Source organism: Dipodomys ordii, unplaced genomic scaffold, assembly GCF_000151885.1.
Source record: "Dipodomys ordii isolate 6190 unplaced genomic scaffold, Dord_2.0 Scaffold42, whole genome shotgun sequence".
NCBI lineage: Eukaryota > Metazoa > Chordata > Mammalia > Rodentia > Heteromyidae > Dipodomys > Dipodomys ordii.
The window spans coordinates 4,525,659-4,532,306 of record NW_012267258.1 but is presented as its reverse complement, the minus strand read 5'-3'; the positions used below and the strand labels follow the sequence as shown (position 1 = coordinate 4,532,306).

The window sequence follows — 6,648 nt, the reverse complement described above, 5'->3', positions numbered from 1 at the left end:
TTCCTAGCATCCACTAAGTTTTCAAGGCCTCCCTGAGCTTCCTTAGACACCTGTCTGTAGAAACTGAACCAGACACAGGCTGTTGACCTGGCATTAGCCCCAGTAGTCCTCCAAATAAGAAGCCAAAAAAGCTTGCTTGACTTAGTGGCAATATTTTAATTTCTGAAGACGTCACCACTGTGGGAGTGGTTGTGGGTGCCTGTCTATTTGTCTGGGAGGTACTGATTGGGTGTAGGAGATGGGCAAAGAGTGTGGCAGGCAGAGATAGGTTGATCCAGTCCTTGGTACTTCCTAGCTGATTGGAGTGAGGCAAACCCAGACCTTACAGAAATGTTGTTCCTCCTCTCATGTACTTCCTGGAGACAGTGACAACTACGGTGACTCCCAAGGTAATGAATGAATGAATGGATGGATGGATGGATGGATGGATGGTGCCTGGGATAGAAAGGAGATTGTCAATGAATAGCAGCAATAATTATTATTGCAGATGTTGTTAAAAAGAAGTTATTGCACCTAAAATTTTCAGAACAGTAGGTATCTGGAGTTTTGGCTACTGCTTACAGGGAGTCCTGTGGCCTGGGGTCCTCAGGCTTAAGAGTTCCAGCTCTTGGTGTTTGGCTGGTGTTCCTGATCAGGGCAGAAAGGCTGCTAACTTCAAAAGCATTTGGAGATTGTCTAGATGGTCACATTCCTCCTTGTGAAGGCTAAAATGGTGAGAGGTGTATCTTTGAAAGAGAAAAGACGGGAGGAGGAAAAGGACGTGTAGGATGTTGAGTTAAAGGAAGTCACAGAAGGATTCTAGGTATGAATTAAGGTGGAGGCTGTGGGAAAGGAAGTGAACAGGCCACATTATCTACCATTCTTGTGGCAGATGATGGGGCAGAAGGAGCCACAGAGCTCTTGAGATTTCTGTTGTAGGGAAGATCCCGTGGATACAGTTTCCTTATTGAGAACATCCCTTTTGAGCATCATTTGTTTAGAATTTATTTTAAATTGGATCCTTTTTACAGAGTCAATTCTATTGGCAGTAAAGAGTCAGTTTCTTTACTGTTTGATATTTTTGTCATGAATTATTTATTTATGTACTTACCTATTTCATTTATTTATTTATTCTTTGTGCCGGTACGGGTGCTTGATCTCCTTCATTCTTGTACTCTACCTTAGCCTTTTCAATCAAGGCTGGTGCTCTACCACTTGAACCAATGCTCCAATTTTTTTTATTTTTGGTGGTTAATTGGAGATAAGAGTCTCACAGACATAGACTTTTTCTACTTAGGCTGGCTTCAAACCCTGATCCTCAGATCTCAGCCTCCTGAATAGGTAGGATTGCAGATGTGAGCCAGCCAGATTCCAGCTTGTCATGAATTTTAAAACACTGGGTATAAAGCCCTGAGGCTTGATGGGAGAATCCCAAGATGAATGTTTCATCCAAATGATAGAGTTATTTCTAGCGTCCTAGACAAAACAATTTCATGTTCAGGAATGTAGCTCCTTATAGTATTTTCAAAGGTTAGAACTTTTTCCTTATATATATATAGCATGACCAAATTTCACACTGTTTTCAAAATTGAGGAAATCATTGCATCCGAAATCCCACCATAAAGTAAATGGATATTGCTTTAGTTTTAGCAGAGATAAAGTTGCCACTGTTAATCTATCATCCCACTTAAAAGAATGAATTTTTTAAACACCCAATTCTTTTCCCTCCTCCTTCAGAGACGTTTCACTATGTAATCTAGGCTGGCCTTGGAGTCACTATGTAGGCCAGGTTAGTCTCAAACTCTTGAGTCTTCTGATCAAGCCTCCTAAGTGCTGGGATTATAGGTGTGCACTATCTTGTCTGGCTGAACATACAAATGTTTTATGATTATTTGTTTGTACCCGTTCGGGGGCTTGAACTCAGGGCCTGGGCACTGTCTCTTAGCTTTTTCTCTAAATCTAATACCACCATTTAAGCCAGTTCTCCATTTCCAACTTTTTGATGAGTTAACTGGAGATAAGAGTCTTACAAACTTTTCTGCCTAGGTTGGCTTTGAATAATGATCTTCAGGTCTCAGACTACTGAGTAGCTTAGGATTACAGACGAGAGCCACTGGCAACCGGCCCCCATGCAGATGTTTTAAGTTGACAATATTTCCATAAAGCCCTCAAGTATAAAAGTTAAAAATGAAAAGTATTCAAAAGAGAACTTTTTTTTTTTTTTTTTTGCCGGTCGTGGGACCTGAACTCTGGGCCTGGGCGATGTCCTTCAGCTCTTCAGCTCAAGGCTAGCACTCTATCACTTTGAGCCACAGCGCCACTTCCAGCTTTTTCTGCTTATGTGGTACTGAGGAATTGAACCCAGGGCCTCATGCATGCAAGGCAAGCACTCTACCCCTGAGCCACTTTCCCAGCCCCAAAAGAGAACATTTTTAAAGTGTCCATCACAAGTGTGAAGGGTCACAAAAGATTTTCTCCCTGTTGCTACTGAATGTCACAGCATCCTAGTATTGTTTTCAGGTGTAAGGATAGAGCCTCTTTATGGGCATAGTTTGTGCTGGCATGGATGGAAGAAAGTAAAAATTGTTACAACTAATAAATAGATGTAATATGACTGGGAACATCAAGCATTTGGCATGGAGCATCTAAGAGTTACTATCCTGGGGTTTCACAAATCTATGTTCTAAAAGATAAGGTAGCCAGATGAACCGAAGACACAGAGTGGTGGAACAGAAAATTATCAGAAGTTGAGGGGAGGCAGGAGGGTGCTGTTTATTAGTAGAGTTTCAGATTTACAAGATGAAAAAAGAGCTAGGCACCAGTAGCTCACATTTATAATCCTAGCTACTCAGGAGGCTTAGATCTGAGGATCACTGGGGTTCAAAGCCAGCCAGGACAGGAAAGTCACCCTGAGACTCTTATCTCCAATTAACTACTCAACAACAACAAAAAGTGGCACAGTGGCTCAAAGTGGTAGAGCACTAGCCTTGAGCAAAAGAGTTCAGGGACTGTACTCAGGCCCTTAGTTCAAGCCCCATGATTGACACCCCCCCCACACACACACCAAAAAAAAAAAAAAAGTCAAATTGAGAGCCAGGCACTGGTGGCTCATACATGTAATCCTACCTAGTCAGGAGAAAGAGATCTGAGGATCTTGGGTTGAAGGCAGCCTGGGGAAGGAAAGTCTTGGGGGAAAAAGACAGGAAAAAATATATATATAAAAGTTGAGGTGGGGAGGGGGGGAGGGGGGGAAGTGTAGTTGTGGAGATGGGAGGGAAGGGAGGGTTGGGGAAAAACAAAGGAGGAGGCAACAATGCTTGATAAGAAATGTACTCATTACCTTGCTCATATAATTGTAACCCCTCTGTACAGTATGTTCACAATAAAAAAACTTATTTAAAAAATAAATAAAGTTAAACTGAAATGGTCCAATTGGTAGAAGACAGAGAGGAAGGGAGAGAGGGAGGAGAGAAGAAAGAAGGGAGGGAGAGGGTAGGGGAAGGGAGAGAAAGCACAGGGAGTACTGGAATCAGAAAATTAAGTCAGTGGTTTGGAATTTTCTCATAAAATTTAATATATTTAGAGATAAGGGACATCGCAACATAATATAAAGCCCAATTGCTCATGGTATTAAATGATCCTTTATGGAAAACACTTTACAAGCTGAAATAATAACAAACTGTAGATGTGAGACTCTGGGGCCCGGACCTGGCATGTTTGGGGTGGAGCCCCAACTCAGTGTTGATGCTGTGTGACAGAAATATGTCTCCCTGAGCCTTGACTGAGCCCCAGGAGGAGATTCTGCTTTCTCCTGCAGAGTTGGGGTCCCACTAACCTACACAGCCTGGCCAAAAAGGTACTTGCCAGTGTTTGTGGGGTTTCTTTTTTTTGGGGGGGTCCGGTCATAGGGCCTGAACTCTGGGCCTGGGCGCTGTCCCTCAGCTCTTCAGCTCAAGGCTAGCGCTCTACCACTTGAGCCACAGCGCCACTTCGGGCTTTTTTTTTCTTTTTGCTTATGTGGTGCTGAGGAATCGAACCCAGGGCCTCATGCATACAAGGCAAGCACTCTACCACTGAGCCACTTCCCCAGCCCCCCAGTGTTTGTGTTTTATTCCATGATTAGTCATTTGAAGTATTTCTATTATTAAATCCTAGGTGTGGGGCTGGAAGGTGGCTTAATGGTGGAGTGCTTGCTTAACATGCATGAAGCCCTGGGTTGGATTCCTCAGTACCACATAAACAGAAAAAGCCAGAAGTGGTACTGTGGCTCAAGTGGTAGAGCGCTAGCCTTGAGTACAAAAAGGCTCAGGGACAGGGTCCAGGCCCTGAGTTCAAGCCTAGGACCGGCATACATACATACATACATACTTACATACATACATAAGTAAATAAGTCCTAGGTGTGCATATACCATTCAGGGCCCAAGAGACCTTAAAAAGAGACAAAATGGACCCAGAATGCACGGAATACAATTTGGATTATTGGAAATTTAAGGACAGAGGGATTGTCTTGGATAGCAGTGAAAGAGGATCCCTGCACCCCAAAGTGAGTAGAAGGGTGGGGGCGTTCTCCTCTAAACTGAGTAAAGGTAGAGTGTGCTCAACTGGAATTTGCCTAACTTTTCTCAAAACATGAGTAAAAAAAAAAATCCATCCTGGGCTTCAGCGGCCGGGCACGCCATGCTCCATGCTCAGCTGATCAGCCTAACAGCTTTGTTTGGAATGTGTGCTCGGGTCATATGATGACAAAATGTTGATTATGATCAAGATGAGTGTGGCCAGACCCAACGAGATGCTTCCACATAGAAATTTCTACAATGAACTGACCATTTACTGAATCCCAAGCACTATACTTAGCTCTTGGTATATTCAATCTCTGAAACTGATATGGGACAAGAAGAATTAGATTTTAAGTCACCAAGTCACCAAGCATGCAGGGTTTTGTTGTTGTATCTTCCTTTCTTGTTGTTGTTTTAGTGGTGGTGGTACTGGGCGTAAACTCAGGACCTGACCTATAGTTTTTTTTGCTCAAGGCTGGACCTTATCACTTAAGCCACAGACAATTTAAGGGGCTTTGGGGTGATTAATTATAGATGGAGTCTCACTGATTTTTCTGTGCTAACTGGCTTCAAACTCAGCTCCTCAGAATCTCAGTCTTCTGAGTAGCTAAGATTACAGATATGAGCCACTGGTGCCCCGCAAGGATATATAATCCTTAACCCAACTTCATCAAGCAAAATTGAGTCTCTAGCACAGGATGCAGACCTTACATAAAACATAAGAATTCTATGAGAGTTTGTACAAACAGCTTAGGAATCCTGACCTAGCAAAGGGTCTTACATAAATTCACTTTTCTTGTTCCATGTGGAACTGTCACCAGGTGAAGGTTTGTGAAGTTTCCCTTTAAAAGTAGGGACTTTTCACTTAGGGTTCTTGGCTTTGATTGCAGAATAAGAATTTCTGGACAAGTCACAATGGTAAGGAAACTTGGAAGAGCTTTATTGGGTAAGAAAGCAAGCAGGCAAGCAGACAAAAAGCAGACAAGCAGAAAAGCAGGGGCACACTCTTAACAGATTATGGGTGTTCTCAAAGAGAGACACACACATACACACACATATGCACACAACTCCTCAACTGTTAGGGGTAAAGGCAGGGGGTCTAACTTTAAAGTTATGGAAAGCTAGGTATGTTATCTTTGCTCTGCTTACTGCTGGTGTTACACTTTCTGAGTTTCTGGATGTTTGGGGCATTTTTTCCAGGTAAGAACGCATCCTGCCATACAACAGATGCTTATCCTTGAGATAAGGAAGGTATCCTGTTATCTGCATTTTGGGTAGGAGGTTTTGGGGGAGCATTTCTCTCATGAAGGCATATGTCCTGCCAAACAAATGTTAATTCTTGGGGTGAGAAATGCATCTCTAAGGGAAGAAGAATGCATCTTTGGAGCATAGATAGTACTTCTATGTTTCTAAATACCATGTTTCTGAGTTGCCTTCACCAGGCCTCATTTTCTTGGATTTATCTGCCTATCTCTCCCATAAAATGACTTTGGTCCCTTGATCTTAAGGGAAGTAGATGAATGAAAATCTCCTGTATTTGCTGTAAGCTTACCATGCCTCACTCCCTCTAACCTAGCCTGCCTCAGAACAACTGTTTGGGCTCTATTTCAATCCTGACTTCCCAAGCCCTACCACTTCTAACTGTGCACACCAAAAATCTGCATGTACTGACTAGGACAAATTTTACTTCCATGCAATATTGTCATTCACGAACCTGAAATTCCTAATATGCTGTTAGAAAAGACTACGTGCCCCCAAAATAAATTATTCATTATTCATATGTATCTGAGAATGCTAATAGTCTTCCTTCCTTCCTTCCTTCTTTACTTCCTCTTTCTTTCTGTAGTAATGGGTTTTGAAGTCAGAGTCTCACATTCTTAGTTTTTTCTCCTCAAGACTGTAGGTATACCACCTGAGCCACACTTCCACTTCCAACTTTTTTTTTTTCTTTGTCAGTCGTGGGGCTTGAACTCTGGGCCTGGGCACTGTCCCTCAGCTCTGCAGCTCAAGGCCAGCGCTCTACCACTTGAGCTACAGCGCCACTTCCGGTTTTCTGGTGGTTTATTGGAGATAGGAGTCTCACGGTCTCTCCTGCCCGGGCTGGCTTTGAA

At 42.8% G+C, this 6,648-nt stretch overlaps 1 protein-coding gene across 2 annotated transcripts in view; it reads left to right on the top strand.

Moving 5' to 3' along the window:
- The first annotated feature begins 315 nt into the window (after positions 1-315).
- Positions 316-6,648, top strand: part of Pced1b (PC-esterase domain containing 1B) — a 24,650-nt gene continuing 18,317 nt past the window's right edge. For both annotated transcript variants that reach the window (XR_001175160.1, XM_013018746.1), the window contains exon 1: positions 316-389. The gene's annotated coding sequence lies outside the window, so the exon portion shown is untranslated. The remainder of the gene's footprint in view (positions 390-6,648) is intronic.